The 20153-nt window shown below is 41.8% G+C and overlaps 11 non-coding genes across 11 annotated transcripts; all 11 read right to left on the reverse strand.

The window, feature by feature from the left end:
* Window positions 1-2125: 2125 nt before the first annotated feature.
* On the reverse strand, window positions 2126-2207 carry TRNAS-AGA (transfer RNA serine (anticodon AGA)). The gene has a single exon. It is a non-coding gene; the product is annotated as a tRNA-Ser (tRNA).
* Window positions 2208-3706: 1499 nt separating this feature from the next.
* On the reverse strand, window positions 3707-3778 carry TRNAH-GUG (transfer RNA histidin (anticodon GUG)). The gene has a single exon. It is a non-coding gene; the product is annotated as a tRNA-His (tRNA).
* Window positions 3779-5067: 1289 nt separating this feature from the next.
* On the reverse strand, window positions 5068-5149 carry TRNAS-AGA (transfer RNA serine (anticodon AGA)). Its single transcript has one exon. It is a non-coding gene; the product is annotated as a tRNA-Ser (tRNA).
* A 1499-nt stretch (window positions 5150-6648) lies between these two features.
* TRNAH-GUG (transfer RNA histidin (anticodon GUG)) lies at window positions 6649-6720 on the reverse strand. Its single transcript has one exon. It is a non-coding gene; the product is annotated as a tRNA-His (tRNA).
* A 1289-nt stretch (window positions 6721-8009) lies between these two features.
* On the reverse strand, window positions 8010-8091 carry TRNAS-AGA (transfer RNA serine (anticodon AGA)). Its single transcript has one exon. It is a non-coding gene; the product is annotated as a tRNA-Ser (tRNA).
* A 2861-nt stretch (window positions 8092-10952) lies between these two features.
* On the reverse strand, window positions 10953-11034 carry TRNAS-AGA (transfer RNA serine (anticodon AGA)). Its single transcript has one exon. It is a non-coding gene; the product is annotated as a tRNA-Ser (tRNA).
* A 1499-nt stretch (window positions 11035-12533) lies between these two features.
* On the reverse strand, window positions 12534-12605 carry TRNAH-GUG (transfer RNA histidin (anticodon GUG)). The gene has a single exon. It is a non-coding gene; the product is annotated as a tRNA-His (tRNA).
* Window positions 12606-13894: 1289 nt separating this feature from the next.
* On the reverse strand, window positions 13895-13976 carry TRNAS-AGA (transfer RNA serine (anticodon AGA)). The gene has a single exon. It is a non-coding gene; the product is annotated as a tRNA-Ser (tRNA).
* Window positions 13977-15474: 1498 nt separating this feature from the next.
* TRNAH-GUG (transfer RNA histidin (anticodon GUG)) lies at window positions 15475-15546 on the reverse strand. Its single transcript has one exon. It is a non-coding gene; the product is annotated as a tRNA-His (tRNA).
* A 1289-nt stretch (window positions 15547-16835) lies between these two features.
* On the reverse strand, window positions 16836-16917 carry TRNAP-AGG (transfer RNA proline (anticodon AGG)). Its single transcript has one exon. It is a non-coding gene; the product is annotated as a tRNA-Pro (tRNA).
* Window positions 16918-19773: 2856 nt separating this feature from the next.
* On the reverse strand, window positions 19774-19855 carry TRNAS-AGA (transfer RNA serine (anticodon AGA)). The gene has a single exon. It is a non-coding gene; the product is annotated as a tRNA-Ser (tRNA).
* Window positions 19856-20153: the final 298 nt, after the last annotated feature.

A 20153-nucleotide genomic window follows, 5' to 3' on the forward strand; every position in this document is an offset into this window, starting at 1 on the left:
GGCCAAAGTCATCGAGAAAGCTGTCAACAACCAGCTCGCCACCTTCCTCGAAACCAACAAATCCCTCGACTCCTCACAGTCCGGCTTCCGAGCCGAACACAGCACTGAGACCGCACTTATCGCAGCAACAGACGACATTTGAACTCTACTGGACAACCGAGACACAGTCGCCCTCATCCTCCTCGACCTCTCCACTGCCTTCGACACAGTCTGTCATAGCACCCTTCTACAGCGCCTCAGAAATATCGGAATCCAAGGAAAAGCACTGGAATGGATCACCTCGTTCCTCATCGGAAGAACTCAGAGAGTCCGCCTCCCACCATTCAAATCAGAGGCCTCTGAAGTCATCTGCGGCGTGCCACAAGGATCGTCACTCAGCCCCACCCTCTTTAACGTATACATGAGCCCCCTTGCGGCCATCGCTTGCCAACACAATCTCAACATCATCTCCTACGCTGACGACACTCAACTGATCCTCTCACTCACCAAAGACCCTAACACCGCCAAAACCAACTTACACGAAGGAATGAAAGAAGTAGCCGAGTGGATGAAGCACAGCCGTCTGAAACTGAACTCAGACAAAACAGAAGTCCTCATCTTAGGCACCTCCCCCTCCGCCTGGGATGACTCTTGGTGGCCAGAGGCCCTTGGAAAAGCACCCATCCCGACGGACCACGCACGGAACCTGGGCGTCATCCTGGACTCCTCAATCTCGATGACCAGACAAGTCAACGCCGTTTCATCATCTTGCTTCAACATTCTTCGCATGCTCAAAAAAACATTTCGCTGGATCCCCACAGAAACTAGAAAAACGGTCACCCACGCACTGGTCACAAGCCGCCTGGACTACGGAAACACCCTATACGCCGGTACCACCGCAAAACTCCAGAAAAAACTCCAACGCATCCAGAACGCTTCAGCGAGGCTCATACTAGACATCCCGCGTAAAGAACACATCTCTGGTCACCTGAAAAACCTCCACTGGCTCCCCATAAATAAGAGGATTACTTTCCGCCTCCTAACCCACGCACACAAAGCACTTTACGAACTTGGACCCGAATGCCTCAACACACGATTGTCCTTCTACACCCCCTCCAGTCAGCTATGATCCTCCAACCAATCCTTCTCCTACCTGGCAGCTAAAACTTGGAACTCTCTTCCCGCTCACCTTCACCTTACTCAGAACCACCTAGCATTCAGAAAGCAACTTAAAACTTGGATATTCGACATATAATTCCCCACCCTTCCTCAAGCGCCTTGAGACCCTATGGGTATGTAGCGCGCTATATAAATCTCTTGACTTGACTTGACTTGACTTGACATAATCAGAGCTGTGGCTAATGACTGCATGCCTAATTATGATGAAGCAAGCACCATGGCTCGTAGGGGCCCCACAACACACTTTTCTTAGCTCGTTGAATTAAAGTATAAACTTCTGCCATGTGTGAGTGGTAAAGGCTTGTTAATTTTGTTGCTTTTCAAATTCACGTCTGACAACAAGACGAAGGAACATTGGGGCATCAGAGGCTTTGGAAAGTAGCCACCAACCGCAGAGAAAGAGAGAAAGAGGGAAAAGACAGTATGAGGTGTGGAGAAAACAGCAGCAGGTACAAGGAGCTCAAATGAGATTAATGGCGCCTAAATAGAGCACGTAAAGGAACAGTTACAAATCTAAGAAAATGGAAAGAAAAGACTAGGAAAAAACACAGAAAGAGCTTGTAGATGAAATTCTCTTCCAGGAACAGCAGGTTAAGAGAAATTACACAGGGAGCAGTTAAGCTTGTAACACGGGGAGAATAGAAAAGAAAATGCAGTTTTATGAAGTGTGTTTGCCTAATCCAGCTAGCACTTTTATTTTATTTCTCTATTTGCTTCTTTTATTGGTAAAGTAAGTTTCAAGTGCATGCACAGGTATGACCGAGAGAGCCAGGGTATAATAATTTGAAGCGTTTGCACCAGCGCTAATGAAGGACGAGAGTTATAGCAAAGATATGAAAGGGGGAGCGATAATAAATATGTGATATGGCAATAGTGACACCAAAATAAGCCACCTATTTATAAAACTGACATGGAAGAAATACTAAAGGTTAACTTCTGAAATTGTAGCCGATGTTAAAAAGATTCTCGTTGTCGGCAGGATTCGAACCTGCACGGGGAGACCCCAATGGATTTCTAGTCCATCGCCTTAACCACTCGGCCACAACAACTGACTGTAAGGCATGTGCACATAATCTGTATGCAAGTTTTCAAGGTTTCCCACAGCAAATTCCTGATATTCTACAATGCACTTTTTAAAAATAATGTTTTTTTCAGCAGGCACATTCCCTCCTAAAAACAAAAATTGCATGCGTATATCTCTAGTTTGGAATACCATAGGCTTGCATGCATACTCTCATGGGTCACTCAAGTTTTTTGGACCCTATTGCACTCTGTTTTCGTGCTGCTTTTAGTATATGGCCCATATTACTGAAGTCTACCATCTTTGAGTATTTGAGGCTCCTTTGTAAGTGCTTTATATTTTTTCCTTGAAGAGCTATATAATAAAGGGGTCCGGGAAAGATTGCATTTATGGAAGATAAAAGAAGGCCCACTTGTCTCACCAAATGCTGTAGAGAAACCTGATGTTTTACTCATGTTATCCTTAGTTCGTTTTTGTTAGACCTTGCATTCTTAAGGTGGTCCCAACCCCACCTTATTGCTTTTCACCTCCGCATTTTGCTGTATCTTTTTGTTGGCCTTAGGACTCTGATCACTTTATCGCTACTAATCAGTGCTGAAGTGCACGTGCTTCTTCCCTAATCATGTGTATAATTGGAGTATACCTGACTGACAGATTTAATTTACTTGAAAGCCCCTTGTAAAGTGGTATACCATATACCCAGGGACTGATTGTGCCGCCCAAAGATATAGCATTTCAAACCTGTCTCAAGCCTGCTACTGCAGTGCCTGTGCTGCAGTGTACTGCCACTTCGACTTGGCATTTGAAACTACTTGCCAATCCTTAAACTTCAATTTTATTACATATCAGTAACCCCTAAGGTAGGCCCTAGGTAGTCCTAGGGGCATCATGCTATGTAAGTAAAAGGTAAGACATGTACTGTGGTAGTTTGTATGTCCTAGTAGTATCAAACAGTCTATTACATTTTTCACTACTGTGAGGTCTGCCCCTCTCATAGGTTAGCATTGGGTATTCCCTTATACTTTTTGGGGGGTAATTCCATATCAGAGAGGAGAAGCTTTATTTATTTATTGATAAATCCTATCTACTGGTGAGGTTGGATTTAATCTTACTATTGTATAAATGCCATTTTTAGAGAGTGAGCATTTCTCTGCACTTACTGCTCTATTTGCATGAAAACCTGTCTTCAATTGACGTCTGGATTGGGCTGCAAGACAGCTACATATGTGCATTCCCTGTAGACAGCCACAACACATGTCACTCAACTGCAACTGCATTCATCTGCATTCTGATTGGCCTGGGGGAGAGCTCCGCTCCCCTTACCGCAAATATGTTCAAGAACGATAATTTATGTCAGTAAGTACAGTATACTTACATCTTATAATCATGTGTGTTTAAATAATTTGTCGTTAGATCGTTTAAATATTGAAAAGGATCTGTTTTTAATAGACATTTTACAAAAACAACTGGTACATTTGGGAATTTTGTAAAGGAAAAACCCAACTGCCGTGACATTGCCAACCACAATGCCGTGACTCGGAATCGAACCGAGGTTGCTGCGGCCACAACGCAGAGTACTAACCACTATACGATCACGGCGAGCTACTTGGGCTCAATAACGTACAGTGACATGAAGAAATTATAATTCGGAACACTCAGGGCTACTCCTGTGATAGGCTGAATGTGTTCATTGCTTCCTCATTCCTTATACAAAGGCTTTCTCTCCTCAGTGGTTGATAGGCTGAAACCGTTTCCTGGCCGCCTGCTTGTGAACTGGCAGGAGTCAAAGATCACACATACACTGGTGGGCCTGTGATGGGACACCAATGCAGAGAAACACACCTGGCGCAGATATTCTATTCTGTTTATTAGACCTGCATCTCCCCTGTACCTCCTCAAGCCATCTGTATGTGAAGCAAGAAAGAGTTAAGGAACGGTTCATCTACACTTTTATTGGGAGGATGCTGCTGTGAGCTCCTCCCAGCTAATCACACAAAACGCAGTAAAGCAAGATAACTACACAGTTAGGGGGGACTGCATGGTTAGGTTTTTGAGGAATTATTGAAACTGACCTCAGTGACCCATAATCAGAGCTGTGGCTAATGACTGCATGCCTAATTATGATGAAGCAAGCACCATGGCTCGTAGGGGCCCCACAACACACTTTTCTTAGCTCATTGAATTAAAGTATAAACTTCTGCCATGTGTGAGTGGTAAAGGCTTGTTAATTTTGTTGCTTTTCAAATTCACGTCTGACAACAAGACAAAGGAATATTGGGGCATCAGACGCTTTGGAAAGTAGCCACCAAAAGCAGATAAAGAGAGAAAGAGGGAAAAGACAGTATGAGGTGTGGAGAAAACAGCAGCAGGTACAAGGAGCTCAAATGAGATTAATGGCGCCTAAATAGAGCACGTAAAGGAACAGTTACAAATCTAAGAAAAGGGAAAGAAAAGACTAGGAAAAAACACAGAAAGAGCTTGTAGATGAAATTCTCTTCCAGGAACAGCAGGTTAAGAGAAATTACACAGGGAGCAGTTAAGCTTGTAACACGGGGGAGAATAGAAAAGAAAATGCAGTTTTATGAAGTGTGTTTGCCTAATCCAGCTAACACTTTTATTTTATTTCTCTATTTGCTTCTTTCATTGGTAAAGTAAGTTTCAAGTGCATGCACAGGTATGACCGAGAGAGCCAGGGTATAATAATTTGAAGCGTTTGCACCAGCGCTAATGAAGGACGAGAGTTATAGCAAAGATATGAAAGGGGGAGCGATAATAAATATGTGATATGGCAATAGTGACACCAAAATAAGCCACCTATTTATAAAACTGACATGGAAGAAATACTAAAGGTTAACTTCTGAAATTGTAGCCGATGTTAAAAAGTTTCTCGTTGTCGGCAGGATTCGAACCTGCGCGGGGAGACCCCAATGGATTTCTAGTCCATCGCCTTAACCACTCGGCCACAACAACTGACTGTAAGGCGTGTGCACATAATCTGTATGCAAGTTTTCACGGTGTCCCACAGCAAATTCCTGATATTCTGCAATGCACTTTTTAAAATTAATGTTTTTTTCAGCAGGCACATTCTCTCCTAAAAACAAAAATTGCATGCGTATATCTCTAGTTTGGAATACCATAGGCTTGCATGCATACTCTCATGGGTCACTCAAGTTTTTTGGACCCTATTGCACTCTGTTTTCGTGCTGCTTTTAGTATATGGCCCATATTACAGAAGTCTACCGTCTTAGAGCATTTGAGGCTCCTTTGTAAGTGCTTTATATTTTTTCCTTGAAGAGCTATATAATAAAGGGGTCCGGGAAAGATTGCATTTATGGAAGATAAAAGAAGGCCCACTTGTCTCACCAAATGCTGTAGAGAAACCTGATGTTTTACTCATGTTATCCTTAGTTCGTTTTTGTTAGACCTTGCATTCTTAAGGTGGTCCCAACCCCACCTTATTGCTTTTCACCTCCGCATTTTGCTGTATCTTTTTGTTGGCCTTAGGACTCTGATCACTTTATCGCTACTAATCAGTGCTGAAGTGCACGTGCTTCTTCCCTAATCATGTGTATAATTGGAGTATACCTGACTGACAGATTTAATTTACTTGAAAGCCCCTTGTAAAGTGGTATACCATATACCCAGGGACTGATTGTGCCGCCCAAAGAAATAGCATTTCAAACCTGTCTCAAGCCTGCTACTGCAGTGCCTGTGCTGCAGTGTACTGCCACTTCGACTTGGCATTTAAAACTACTTGCCAAGCCTTAAACTCCAATTTTATTACATATCAGTAACCCCTAAGGTAGGCCCTAGGTAGTTCTAGGGGCATCATGCTATGTAAGTAAAAGGTATGACATGTACTGTGGTACTTTGTATCTCCTAGTAGTATCAAACAGTCTATTACATTTTTCACTACTGTGAGGTCTGCCCCTCCCATAGGTTAGCATTGGGTATTCCCTTATACTTTTTGGGGGGAAATTCCATATCAGAGAGGAGAAGCTTTATTTATTTATTGATAAATCCTATCTACTGGTGAGGTTGGATTTAATCTTACTATTGTATAAATGCCATTTTTAGAGAGTGAGCATTTCTCTGCACTTACTGCTCTATTTGCATTGAAACCTGTCTTCAATTGACGTCTGGATTGGGCTGCGAGACAGTTACATATGTGCATTCCCTGTAGACAGCCACAATACAGGTCACTCAACTGCAACTGCATTCATCTGCATTCTGATTGGCCTGGGGGAGAGCTCCGCTCCCCTTACTGCAAATATGTTCAAGAACGATAATTTATGTCAGTAAGTACAGTATACCAACATCTTATAATCATGTGTGTTTAAATAATTTGTCGTTAGATCGTTTAAATATTGAAAGGGATCTGTTTTTAATAGACATTTTACAAAAACAACTGGTACATTTGGGAATTCTGTAAAGGAAAAACCCAACTGCCGTGACATTGCCAACCACAATGCCGTGACTCGGATTCGAACCGAGGTTGCTGCGGCCACAACGCAGAGTACTAACCACTATACGATCACGGCGAGCTACTTGGGCTCAATAACGCACAGTGACATGAAGAAATTATGATTCAGAACACTCAGGGCTACTCCTGTGATAGGCTGAATGTGTTCATTGCTTCCTCATTCCTTATACAAAGGCTTTATCTCCTCAGTGGTTGATAGGCTGAAACCGTTTCCTGGCCGCCTGCTTGTGAACTGGCAGGAGTCAAAGATCACACATACACTGGTGGGCCTGTGATGGGACACCAATGCAGAGAAACACACCTGGCGCAGATATTCTATCCTGTTTATTAGACCTGCATCTCCCCTGTACCTCCTCAAGCCATCTGTATGTGAAGCAAGAAAGAGTTAAGGAACGGTCCATCTATACTTTTATTGGGAGGATGCTGCCGTGAGCTCCTCCCAGCTAATCACACAAACAGCAGTAAAGCAAGATAACTACACAGTTAGGGGGGACTGCATGGTTAGGTTTTTGAGGAATTATTGAAACTGACCTCAGTGACCCATAATCAGATCTGTGGCTAATGACTGCATGCCTAATTATGATGAAGCAAGCACCATGGCTCGTAGGGGCCCCCCAACACACTTTTCTTAGCTCATTGAATTAAAGTATAAACTTCTGCCATGTGTGAGTGGTAAAGGCTTGTTAATTTTGTTGCTTTTAAAATTCACGTCTGACAACAAGACGAAGGAACATTGGGGCATCAGACGCTTTGGAAAGTAGCCACCAACCGCAGAGAAAGAGAGAAAGAGGGAAAAGACAGTATGAGGTGTGGAGAAAACAGCAGCAGGTACAAGGAGCTCAAATGAGATTAATGACGCCTAAATAGAGCACGTAAAGGAACAGTTACACATCTAAGAAAAGGGAAAGAAAAGACTAGGAAAAAACACAGAAAGAGCTTGTAGATGAAATTCTCTTCCAGGAACAGCAGGTTAAGAGAAATTACACAGGGAGCAGTTAAGCTTGTAACACGGGGGAGAATAGAAAAGAAAATGCAGTTTTATGAAGTGTGTTTGCCTAATCCAGCTAGCACTTTTATTTTATTTCTCTATTTGCTTATTTTATTGGTAAAGTAAGTTTCAAGTGCATGCACAGGTATGACCGAGAGAGCCAGGGTATAATAATTTGAAGCGTTTGCACCAGCGCTAATGAAGGACGAGAGTTATAGCAAAGATATGAAAGGGGGAGCGATAATAAATATGTGATATGGCAATAGTGACACCAAAATAAACCAGCTATTTATAAAAATGACATGGAAGAAATACTAAAGGTTAACTTCTGAAATTGTAGCCGATGTTAAAAAGATTCTCGTTGTCGGCAGGATTCGAACCTGCGTGGGTAGACCCCAATGGATTTCTAGTCCATCGCCTTAACCACTCAGCCACAACAACTGACTGTAAGGTGTGTGCACATAATCTGTATGCAAGTTTTCAAGGTGTCCCACAGCAAATTCCTGATATTCTGCAATGCACTTTTTAAAAATAATGTTTTTTTCAGCAGGCACATTCTCTCCTAAAAACAAAAATTGCATGCGTATATCTCTAGTTTGGAATACCATAGGCTTGCATGCATACTCTCATGGGTCACTCAAGTTTTTTGGACCCTATTGCACTCTGTTTTCGTGCTGCTTTTAGTATATGGCCCATATTACAGAAGTCTACCATCTTTGAGTATTTGAGACTCCTTTGTAAGTGCTTTATATTTTTTCCTTGAAGAGCTATATAATAAAGGGGTCCGGGAAAGATTGCATTTATGGAAGATAAAAGAAGGCCCACTTGTCTCACCAAATTCTGTAGAGAAACCTGATGTTTTACTCATGTTATCCTTTGTTCGTTTTTGTTAGACCTTGCATTCTTAAGGTGGTCCCAACCCCACCTTATTGCTTTTCACCTCTGCATTTTGCTGTATCTTTTTGTTGGCCTTAGGACTCTGATCACTTTATCGCTACTAATCAGTGCTGAAGTGCACGTGCTTCTTCCCTAATCATGTGTATAATTGGAGTATACCTGACTGACAGATTTAATTTACTTGAAAGCCCCTTGTAAAGTGGTATACCATATACCCAGGGACTGATTGTGCCGCCCAAAGAAATAGCATTTCAAACCTGTCTCAAGCCTGCTACTGCAGTGCCTGTGCTGCAGTGTACTGCCACTTCGACTTGGCATTTAAAACTACTTGCCAAGCCTTAAACTCCAATTTTATTACATATCAGTAACCCCTAAGGTAGGCTCTAAGTAGTCCTAGGGGCATCATGCTATGCCAGTAAAAGGTAAGACATGTACTGTGGTAGTTTGTATGTCCTAGTAGTATCAAACAGTCTATTACATTTTTCACTACTGTGAGGTCTGCCCCTCTCATAGGTTAGCATTGGGTATTCCCTCATACTTTTTGGGGGGGTAATTCCATATCAGAGAGGAGAAGCTTTATTTATTTATTGATAAATCCTATCTACTGGTGAGGTTGGATTTAATCTTACTATTGTATAAATGCCATTTTTAGAGAGTGAGCATTTCTCTGCACTTACTGCTCTATTTGCATGAAAACCTGTCTTCAATTGACATCTGGATTGGGCTGCGAGACAGCTACATATGTGCATTCCCTGTAGACAGCCACAACACAGGTCACTCAACTGCAACTGCATTCATCTGCATTCTGATTGGCCTGGGGGAGAGCTCCGCTCCCCTTACCGCAAAAATGTTCAAGAACGATAATTTATGTCAGTAAGTACAGTATACCTACATCTTATAATCATGTGTGTTTAAATAATTTGTCGTTAGATCGTTTAAATATTGAAAAGGATCTGTTTTTAATAGACATTTTACAAAAACAACTGGTACATTTGGGAATTCTGTAAAGGAAAAACCCAACTGCCGTGACATTGCCAACCACAATGCCGTGACTCGGATTCGAACCGAGGTTGCTGCGGCCACAACGCAAAGTACTAACCACTATATGATCGCGGCAAGCTACTTGGGCTCAATAACGTACAGTGACATGAAGAAATTATAATTCGGAACACTCAGGGCTACTCCTGTGATAGGCTGAATGTGTTCATTGCTTCCTCATTCCTTATACAAAGGCTTTATCTCCTCAGTGGTTGATAGGCTGAAACCGTTTCCTGGCCGCCTGCTTGTGAACTGGCAGGAGTCAAAGATCACACATACACTGGTGGGCCTGTGATGGGACACCAATGCAGAGAAACACACCTGGCGCAGATATTCTATTCTGTTTATTAGACCTGCATCTCCCCTGTACCTCCTCAAGCCATCTGTATGTGAAGCAAGAAAGAGTTAAGGAACGGTCCATCTACACTTTTATTGGGAGGATGCTGCCGTGAGCTCCTCCCAGCTAATCACACAAACAGCAGTAAAGCAAGATAACTACACAGTTAGGGGGGACTGCATGGTTAGGTTTTTGAGGAATTATTGAAACTGACCTCAGTGACCCATAATCAGATCTGTGGCTAATGACTGCATGCCTAATTATGATAAAGCAAGCACCATGGCTCGTAGGGGCCCCACAACACACTTTTCTTAGCTCATTGAATTAAAGTATAAACTTCTGCCATGTGTGAGTGGTAAAGGCTTGTTAATTTTGTTGCTTTTCAAATTCACGTCTGACAACAAGACGAAGGAACATTGGGGCATCAGACGCTTTGGAAAGTAGCCACCAACCACAGAGAAAGAGAGAAAGAGGGAAAAGACAGTATGAGGTGTGGAGAAAACAGCAGCAGGTACAAGGAGCTCAAATGAGATTAATGACGCCTAAATAGAGCACGTAAAGGAACAGTTACACATCTAAGAAAAGGGAAAGAAAAGACTAGGAAAAAACACAGAAAGAGCTTGTAGATGAAATTCTCTTCCAGGAACAGCAGGTTAAGAGAAATTACACAGGGAGCAGTTAAGCTTGTAACACGGGGGAGAATAGAAAAGAAAATGCAGTTTAATGAAGTGTGTTTGCCTAATCCAGCTAGCACTTTTATTTTATTTCTCTATTTGCTTATTTTATTGGTAAAGTAAGTTTCAAGTGCATGCACAGGTATGACCGAGAGAGCCAGGGTATAATAATTTGAAGCGTTTGCACCAGCGCTAATGAAGGACGAGAGTTATAGCAAAGATATGAAAGGGGGAGCGATAATAAATATGTGATATGGCAATAGTGACACCAAAATAAGCCACCTATTTATAAAACTGACATGGAAGAAATACTAAAGGTTAACTTCTGAAATTGTATCCGATGTTAAAAAGATTCTCGTTGTCGGCAGGATTCGAACCTGCGCGGGGAGACCCCAATGGATTTCTAGTCCATCGCCTTAACCACTCAGCCACAACAACTGACTTTAAGGCGTGTGCACATAATCTGTATGCAAGTTTTCAAGGTGTCCCACAGCAAATTCCTGATATTCTGCAATGCACTTTTTAAAAATAATGTTTTTTTCAGCAGGCACATTCTCTCCTAAAAACAAAAATTGCATGCGTATATCTCTACTTTGGAATACCATAGGCTTGCATTCATACTCTCATGGGTCACTCAAGTTTTTTGGACCCTATTGCACTCTGTTTTCGTGCTGCTTTTAGTATATGGCCCATATTACAGAAGTCTACCATCTTTGAGTATTTGAGGCTCCTTTGTAAGTGCTTTATATTTTTTCCTTGAAGAGCTATATAATAAAGGGGTCCGGGAAAGATTGCATTTATGGAAGATAAAAGAAGGCCCACTTGTCTCACCAAATGCTGTAGAGAAACCTGATGTTTTACTCATGTTATCCTTAGTTCGTTTTTGTTAGACCTTGCATTCTTAAGGTGGTCCCAACCCCACCTTATTGCTTTTCACCTCCGCATTTTGCTGTATCTTTTTGTTGGCCTTAGGACTCTGATCACTTTATCGCTACTAATCAGTGCTGAAGTGCACGTGCTTCTTCCCTAATCATGTGTATAATTGGAGTATACCTGACTGACAGATTTAATTTACTTGAAAGCCCCTTGTAAAGTGGTATACCATATACCCAGGGACTGATTGTGCCGCCCAAAGAAATAGCATTTCAAACCTGTCTCATGCCTGCTACTGCAGTGCCTGTGCTGCAGTGTACTGCCACTTCGACTTGGCATTTAAAACTACTTGCCAAGCCTTAAACTCCAATTTTATTACATATCAGTAACCCCTAAGGTAGGCCCTAAGTAGTCCTAGGGGCATCATGCTATGCAAGTAAAAGGTAAGACATGTACTGTGGTAGTTTGTATGTCCTAGTAGTATCAAACAGTCTATTACATTTTTCACTACTGTGAGGTCTGCCCCTCTCATAGGTTAGCATTGGGTATTCCCTTATACTTTTTGGGGGGTAATTCCATATCAGAGAGGAGAAGCTTTATTTATTTATTGATAAATCCTATCTACTGGTGAGGTTGGATTTAATCTTACTATTGTATAAATGCCATTTTTAGAGAGTGAGCATTTCTCTGCACTTACTGCTCTATTTGCATGAAAACCTGTCTTCAATTGACGTCTGGATTGGGCTGCGAGACAGCTACATATGTGCATTCCCTGTAGACAGCCACAACACAGGTCACTCAACTGCAACTGCATTCATCTGCATTCTGATTGGCCTGGGGGAGAGCTCCGCTCCCCTTACCGCAAAAATGTTCAAGAACGATAATTTATGTCAGTAAGTACAGTATACCTACATCTTATAATCATGTGTGTTTAAATAATTTGTCGTTAGATCGTTTAAATATTGAAAAGGATCTGTTTTTAATAGACATTTTACAAAAACAACTGGTACATTTGGGAATTCTGTAAAGGAAAAACCCAACTGCCGTGACATTGCCAACCACAATGCCGTGACTCGGATTCGAACCGAGGTTGCTGCGGCCACAACGCAAAGTACTAACCACTATACGATCACGGCAAGCTACTTGGGCTCAATAACGTACAGTGACATGAAGAAATTATAATTCGCAACACTCAGTGCTACTCCTGTGATAGGCTGAATGTGTTCATTGCTTCCTCATTCCTTATACAAAGGCTTTATCTCCTTAGTGGTTGATAGGCTGAAACCGTTTCCTGGCCACCTGCTTGTGAACTGGCAGGAGTCAAAGATCACACATACACTGGTGGGCCTGTGATGGGACACCAATGCAGAGAAACACACCTGGCGCAGATATTCTATTCTGTTTATTAGACCTGCATCTCCCCTGTACCTCCTCAAGCCATCTGTATGTGAAGCAAGAAAGAGTTAAGGAACGGTCCATCTACACTTTTATTGGGAGGATGCTGCCGTGAGCTCCTCCCAGCTAATCACACAAACAGCAGTAAAGCAAGATAACTACACAGTTAGGGGGGACTGCATGGTTAGGTTTTTGAGGAATTATTGAAACTGACCTCAGTGACCCATAATCAGATCTGTGGCTAATGACTGCATGCCTAATTATGATAAAGCAAGCACCATGGCTCGTAGGGGCCCCACAACACACTTTTCTTAGCTCATTGAATTAAAGTATAAACTTCTGCCATGTGTGAGTGGTAAAGGCTTGTTAATTTTGTTGCTTTTCAAATTCACGTCTGACAACAAGACGAAGGAACATTGGGGCATCAGACGCTTTGGAAAGTAGCCACCAACCACAGAGAAAGAGAGAAAGAGGGAAAAGACAGTATGAGGTGTGGAGAAAACAGCAGCAGGTACAAGGAGCTCAAATGAGATTAATGACGCCTAAATAGAGCACGTAAAGGAACAGTTACACATCTAAGAAAAGGGAAAGAAAAGACTAGGAAAAAACACAGAAAGAGCTTGTAGATGAAATTCTCTTCCAGGAACAGCAGGTTAAGAGAAATTACACAGGGAGCAGTTAAGCTTGTAACACGGGGGAGAATAGAAAAGAAAATGCAGTTTTATGAAGTGTGTTTGCCTTATCCAGCTAGCACTTTTATTTTATTTCTCTATTTGCTTCTTTTATTGGTAAAGTAAGTTTCAAGTGCATGCACAGGTATGACCGAGAGAGCCAGGGTATAATAATTTGAAGCGTTTGCACCAGTGCTAATGAAGGACGAGAGTTATAGCAAAGATATGAAAGGGGGAGCGATAATAAATATGTGATATGGCAATAGTGACACCAAAATAAGCCACCTATTTATAAAACTGACATGGAAGAAATACTAAAGGTTAACTTCTGAAATTGTAGCCGATGTTAAAAAGATTCTCGTTGTCGGCAGGATTCGAACCTGCGCGGGGAGACCCCAATGGATTTCTAGTCCATCGCCTTAACCACTCAGCCACAACAACTGACTTTAAGGCGTGTGCACATAATCTGTATGCAAGTTTTCAAGGTGTCCCACAGCAAATTCCTGATATTCTGCAATGCACTTTTTAAAAATAATGTTTTTTTCAGCAGGCACATTCTCTCCTAAAAACAAAAATTGCATGCGTATATCTCTACTTTGGAATACCATAGGCTTGCATTCATACTCTCATGGGTCACTCAAGTTTTTTGGACCCTATTGCACTCTGTTTTCGTGCTGCTTTTAGTATATGGCCCATATTACAGAAGTCTACCATCTTTGAGTATTTGAGGCTCCTTTGTAAGTGCTTTATATTTTTTCCTTGAAGAGCTATATAATAAAGGGGTCCGGGAAAGATTGCATTTATGGAAGATAAAAGAAGGCCCACTTGTCTCACCAAATGCTGTAGAGAAACCTGATGTTTTACTCATGTTATCCTTAGTTCGTTTTTGTTAGACCTTGCATTCTTAAGGTGGTCCCAACCCCACCTTATTGCTTTTCACCTCCGCATTTTGCTGTATCTTTTTGTTGGCCTTAGGACTCTGATCACTTTATCGCTACTAATCAGTGCTGAAGTGCACGTGCTTCTTCCCTAATCATGTGTATAATTGGAGTATACCTGACTGACAGATTTAATTTACTTGAAAGCCCCTTGTAAAGTGGTATACCATATACCCAGGGACTGATTGTGCCGCCCAAAGAAATAGCATTTCAAACCTGTCTCATGCCTGCTACTGCAGTGCCTGTGCTGCAGTGTACTGCCACTTCGACTTGGCATTTAAAACTACTTGCCAAGCCTTAAACTCCGATTTTATTACATATCAGTAACCCCTAAGGTAGGCCCTAAGTAGTCCTAGGGGCATCATGCTATGCAAGTAAAAGGTAAGACATGTACTGTGGTAGTTTGTATGTCCTAGTAGTATCAAACAGTCTATTACATTTTTCACTACTGTGAGGTCTGCCCCTCTCATAGGTTAGCATTGGGTATTCCCTTATACTTTTTGGGGGGTAATTCCATATCAGAGAGGAGAAGCTTTATTTATTTATTGATAAATCCTATCTACTGGTGAGGTTGGATTTAATCTTACTATTGTATAAATGCCATTTTTAGAGAGTGAGCATTTCTCTGCACTTACTGCTCTATTTGCATGAAAACCTGTCTTCAATTGACGTCTGGATTGGGCTGCAAGACAGCTACATATGTGCATTTCCTGTAGACAGCCACAACACAGGTCACTCAACTGCAACTGCATTCATCTGCATTCTGATTGGCCTGGGGGAGAGCTCCGCTCCCCTTACCGCAAATATGTTCAAAAACGATAATTTATGTCAGTTAGTACAGTATACCTACATCTTATAATCATGTGTGTTTAAATAATTTGTCGTTAGATCGTTTAAATATTGAAAAGGATCTGTTTTAATAAACATTTTACAAAAACAACTGGTACATTTGGGAATTCTGTAAAGGAAAAACCCAACTGCCGTGACATTGCCAACCACAATGCCGTGACTCGGATTCGAACCAAGGTTGCTGCGGCCACAACGCAGAGTACTAACCACTATACGATCACGGCGAGCTACTTGGGCTCAATAACGTACAGTAACATGAAGAAATTATAATTCGGAACACTCAGGGCTACTCCTGTGATAGGCTGAATGTGTTCATTGCTTCCTCATTCCTTATACAAAGGCTTTATCTCCTCAGTGGTTGATAGGCTGAAACCGTTTCCTGGCCGCCTGCTTGTGAACTGGCAGGAGTCAAAGATCACACATACACTGGTGGGCCTGTGATGGGACACCAATGCAGAGAAACACACCTGGCACAGATATTCTATTCTGTTTATTAGACCTGCATCTCCCCTGTACCTCCTCAAGCCATCTGTATGTGAAGCAAGAAAGAGTTAAGGAACGGTCCATCTACACTTTTATGGGGAGGATGCTGCCGTGAGCTCCTCCCAGCTAATCACACAAACAGCAGTAAAGCAAGATAACTACACAGTTAGGGGGGACTGCATGGTTAGGTTTTTGAGGAATTATTGAAACTGACCTCAGTGACCCATAATCAGAGCTGTGGCTAATGACTGCATGCCTAATTATGATGAAGCGAGCACCATGGCTCGTAGGGGCCCCACAACACACTTTTCTTAGCTCATTGAATTAAAGTATAAACTTCTGCCATGTGTGAGTGGTAAAGGCTTGTTAATTTTGTTGCTTTTCAAATTCACGTCTGACAACAAGACGAAGGAACATTGGGGCATCAGACGCTTTGGAAAGTAGCCACCAACCGCAGAGAAAGAGAGAAAGAGGGAAAAGACAGTATGAGGTGTGGAGAAAACAGCAGCAGGTACAAGGAGCTTAAATGAGATTAATGGCGCCTAAATAGAGCACGTAAAGGAACAGTTACACATCTAAGAAAAGGGAAAGAAAAGACTAGGAAAAAACACAGAAAGAGCTTGTAGATGAAATTCTCTTCCAGGAACAGCAGGTTAAGAGAAATTACACAGGGAGCAGTTAAGCTTGTAACACGGGGAAGAATAGAAAAGAAAATGCAGTTTTATGAAGTGTGTTTGCCTAATCCAGCTAGCACTTTTATTTAATTTCTCTATTTGCTTCTTTTATTGGTAAAGTAAGTTTCAAGTGCATGCACAGGTATGACCGAGAGAGCCAAGGTATAATAATTTGAAGCGTTTGCAGCAGCGCTAATGAAGGACGAGAGTTATAGCAAAGATATGAAAGGGGGAGCGATAATAAATATGTGATATGGCAATAGTGACACCAAAATAAGCCACCTATTTATAAAACTGACATGGAAGAAATACTAAAGGTTAACTTCTGAAATTGTAGCCGATGTTAAAAAGATTCTCGTTGTCGGCAGGATTCGAACTTGCACGGGGAGACCCCAATGGATTCCTAGTCCATCGCCTTACCCACTCGGCCACAACAACTGACTGTAAGGCGTGTGCACATAATCTGTATGCGTTTTCAAGGTGTCCCACAGCAAATTCCTGATATTCTGCAATGCACTTTTTAAAAATAATGTTTTTTTCAGCAGGCACATTCTCTCCTAAAAACAAAAATTGCATGTGTATATCTCTAGTTTGGAATACCATAGGCTTGCATGCATACTCTCATGGGTCACTCAAGTTTTTTGGACCCTATTGCACTCTGTTTTCGTGCTTCTTTTAGTATATGGCCCATATTACAGAAGTCTACCATCTTTGAGTATTTGAGGCTCCTTTGTAAGTGCTTTATATTTTTTCCTTGAAGAGCTATATAATAAAGGGGTCCGGGAAAGATTGCATTTATGGAAGATAAAAGAAGGCCCACTTGTCTCACCAAATGCTGTAGAGAAACCTGATGTTTTACTCATGTTATCCTTAGTTCGTTTTTGTTAGACCTTGCATTCTTAAGGTGGTCCCAACCCCACCTTATTGCTTTTCACCTCCGCATTTTGCTGTATCTTTTTGTTGGCCTTAGGACTCTGATCACTTTATCGCTACTAATCAGTGCTGAAGTGCACGTGCTTCTTCCCTAATCATGTGTATAATTGGAGTATACCTGACTGACAGATTTAATTTACTTGAAAGCCCCTTGTAAAGTGGTATACCATATACCCAGGGACTGATTGTGCCGCCCAAAGAAATAGCATTTCAAACCTGTCTCAAGCCTGCTACTGCAGTGCCTGTGCTGCAGTGTACTGCCACTTCGACTTGGCATTTAAAACTACTTGCCAAGCCTTAAACTCCAATTTTATTACATATCAGTAACCCCTAAGGTAGGCCCTAGGTAGTCCTAGGGGCATCATGCTATGTAAGTAAAAGGTAAGACATGTACTGTGGTAGTTTGTATGTTCTAGTAGTATCAAACAGTCTATTACATTTTTCACTACTGTGAGGTCTGCCCCTCTCATAGGTTAGCATTGGGTATTCCCTTATACTTTTTGGGGGGTAATTCCATTACAGAGAGGAGAAGCTTTATTTATTTATTGATAAACCTATCTACTGGTGAGGTTGGATTTAATCTTACTATTGTATAAATGCCATTTTTAGAGAGTGAGCATTTCTCTGCACTTACTGCTCTATTTGGATGAAAACCTGTCTTCAATTGACGTCTGGATTGGGCTGCGAGACAGCTACATATGTGCATTCCCTGTAGACAGCCACAACACAGGTCACTCAACTGCAACTGCATTCATCTGCATTCTGATTGGCCTGGGGGAGAGCTCCGCTCCCCTTACCGCAAATATGTTCAAGAACGATAATTTATGTCAGTAAGTACAGTATACCTACATCTTATAATCATGTGTGTTTAAATAATTTGTCGTTAGATCATTTAAATATTGAAAAGGATCTGTTTTTAATAGACATTTTACAAAAACAACTGGTACATTTGGGAATTCTGTAAAGGAAAAACCCAACTGCCGTGACATTGCCAACCACAATGCCGTGACTCGGATTCTTACCGAGGTTGCTGTGGCCACAACGCAGAGCACTAACCACTATACGATCACGGCGAGCTACTTGGTCTCAATAACGTACAGTGACATGAAGAAATTATAATTCGGAACACCCAGTGCTACTCCTGTGATAGGCTGAATGTGTTCATTGCTTCCTCATTCCTTATACAAAGGCTTTATCTCCTCAGTGGTTGATAGGCTGAAACGTTTCCTGGCCTCCTGCTTGTGAACTGGCAGGAGTCAAAGATCACACATACACTGGTGGGCCTGTGATGGGACACCAATGCAGAGAAACACACCTGGCACAGATATTCTATTCTGTTTATTAGACCTGCATCTCCCCTGTACCTCCTCAAGCCATCTGTATTTGAAGCAAGAAAGAGTTAAGGAACGGTCCATCTACACTTTTATTGGGAGGATGCTGCCGTGAGCTCCTCCCAGCTAATCACACAAACAGCAGTAAAGCAAGATAACTACACAGTTAAGGGGGAGTGCATGGTTAGGTTTTTGAGGAATTATTGAAACTGACCTCAGTGACCCATAATCAGAGCTGTGGCTAATGACTGCATGCCTAATTATGATGAAGCAAGCACCATGGCTCGTAGGGGCCCCACAACACACTTTTCTTAGCTCATTGAATTAAAGTATAAACTTCTGCCATGTGTGAGTGGTAAAGGCTTGTTAATTTTGTTGCTTTTCAAATTCACGTCTGACAACAAGACGAAGGAACATTGGGGAATCAGACGCTTTGGAAAGTAGCCACCAACCGCAGAGAAAGAGAGAAAGAGGGAAAAGACAGTATGAGGTGTGGAGAAAACAGCAGCAGGTACAAGGAGCTCAAATGAGATTAATGGCGCCTAAATAGAGCACGTAAAGGAACAGTTACAAATCTAAGAAAAGGGAAAGAAAAGACTAGGAAAAAACACAGAAAGAGCTTGTAGATGAAATTCTCTCCCAGGAACAGCAGGTTAAGAGAAATTACACAGGTAGCAGTTAAGCTTGTAACACGGGGGAGAATAGAAAAGAAAATGCAGTTTTATGAAGTGTGTTTGCCTAATCCAGCTAGCACTTTTATTTTATTTCTCTATTTGCTTCTTTTATTGGTAAAGTAAGTTTCAAGTGCATGCACAGGTATGACCAAGAGAGCCAGGGTATAATAATTTGAAGCGTTTGCACCAGCGCTAATGAAGGACGAGAGTTATAGCAAAGATATGAAAGGGGGAGCAATAATAAATATGTGATATGGCAATGGTGACACCAAAATAAGCCACCTATTTATAAAACTGACATGGAAGAAATACTAAAGGTTAACTTCTGAAATTGTAGCCGATGTTAAAAAGATTGTCGTTGTCGGCAGGATTCGAACCTGCGCGGGGAGACCCCAATGGATTTCTAGTCCATCGCCTTAACCACTCAGCCACAACAACTGACTGTAAGGTATGTGCACATAATCTGTATGCAAGTTTTCAAGGTGTCCCACAGCAAATTCCTGATATTCTGCAATGCACTTTTTAAAAATATTGTTTTTTTCAGCAGGCACATTCTCTCCTAAAAACAAAAATTGCATGCGTATATCTCTAGTTTGGAATACCATAGGCTTGCATGCATACTCTCATGGGTCACTCAAGTTTTTTGGACCCTATTGCACTCTGTTTTCGTGCTGCTTTTAGTATATGGCCCATATTACAGAAGTCTACCATCTTTGAGTATTTGAGGCTCCTTTGT

The sequence above is a fragment of the Lissotriton vulgaris genome, chromosome 1_1 (genome assembly GCF_964263255.1).
Source record: "Lissotriton vulgaris chromosome 1_1, aLisVul1.2, whole genome shotgun sequence".
In the NCBI taxonomy this organism is placed as follows: domain Eukaryota; kingdom Metazoa; phylum Chordata; class Amphibia; order Caudata; family Salamandridae; genus Lissotriton; species Lissotriton vulgaris.